General features: G+C 40.9%; 1 pseudogene; it reads left to right on the top strand.

Annotated features, from left to right (window-relative positions):
* Nucleotides 1–571: 571 nt before the first annotated feature.
* Nucleotides 572–690, top strand: LOC120607766 (uncharacterized; annotated as a pseudogene).
* The last annotated feature ends 336 nt before the right edge of the window (nt 691–1,026 follow it).

Raw genomic sequence — 1,026 nt, 5'->3', positions numbered from 1 at the left:
AAAGCTGAAACCCTTGGTGATCTGGCACAGTGAAAATCCCAGGGTTTTCAAGCATGTCGATAAGCACACAATACCAGTGTACTATAAGATCAATAAGAAGTCATGGATAACCCAGCTCTTCTTCCAACATGCCTTCCTGAATTGCTATGCCAGCAAACTGAAGAAGTACTGTTCGGAGAATAACATACTTTCAAGATTTTGCTTATGTTGCTAATGCTTTAGGACATGCTCCTTTTATTGATGATATTCATCCCAATATCACAAGGTGTTTGGAGGTAGTGTTTCTGCCTCCAAACACAATCTCTTTGTCTCAACCAATAGATCAAGGATTATTGCAACTTTAAGGTCTAATACTTGAAGAGGCCTTTGCCCAGGTTATGCTGCAACTGAGGAAGACACTGAGTAGACATCAATCCAATTCTGGAAGGATTACAACATCTATGACTACATTGAGAACCTTGCTTGGGCTTGGGGTGATATCACCAAGGAGTGTATGAATGGAATCTGGAAGAAAACACTCAAGAAGTCATCCATAACTTCAAAGGATTTGCTAAGAATGAGGAGGTTGTAACTCTACGGCCATGCCACCCTGAACGTGCCCAATCTTGTCAGATCTCAGAAGCTAAGCAGGGTCGGGCCTGGTTAGTACTTGGGTGGTAGACCACCTAGGAATTCCAGGTGCTGTAGGCATAAAAAATAAAAAATCAATAAAAAGAATGAGGAGGTTGCAAAAATCAATAAGGCTGTGGCTAAGATGGCAAACAACTTTAACCCGGGTGTGGATGAGGATGACATTGAGGAGCTTCTAGAGGTGGCTCCTGAGAAACCGACTAATGAGATGTTGCTGGAACTGGAACAGGAACACATAGCTGAAAATGAGGCAAGAGAAAAAGAAATTACAGGAGAAGAGAAAGAATCTCCAAGAAAATTCTCAGTGAAGGGTTCAGAGAAAGCTTTTGCAGACCTCAACAACTCCTTAAAAAGTTTAAAAACATGGAAGATTTTCATTAATAGAAAGAAATGATC

The sequence above is a fragment of the Pteropus medius genome, unplaced genomic scaffold, assembly GCF_902729225.1.
Source record: "Pteropus medius unplaced genomic scaffold, Ma_sr-lr_union100, whole genome shotgun sequence".
Taxonomy (NCBI): Eukaryota; Metazoa; Chordata; class Mammalia; order Chiroptera; family Pteropodidae; genus Pteropus; species Pteropus medius.
This window is presented reverse-complemented; position numbering and strand designations above follow the sequence as displayed.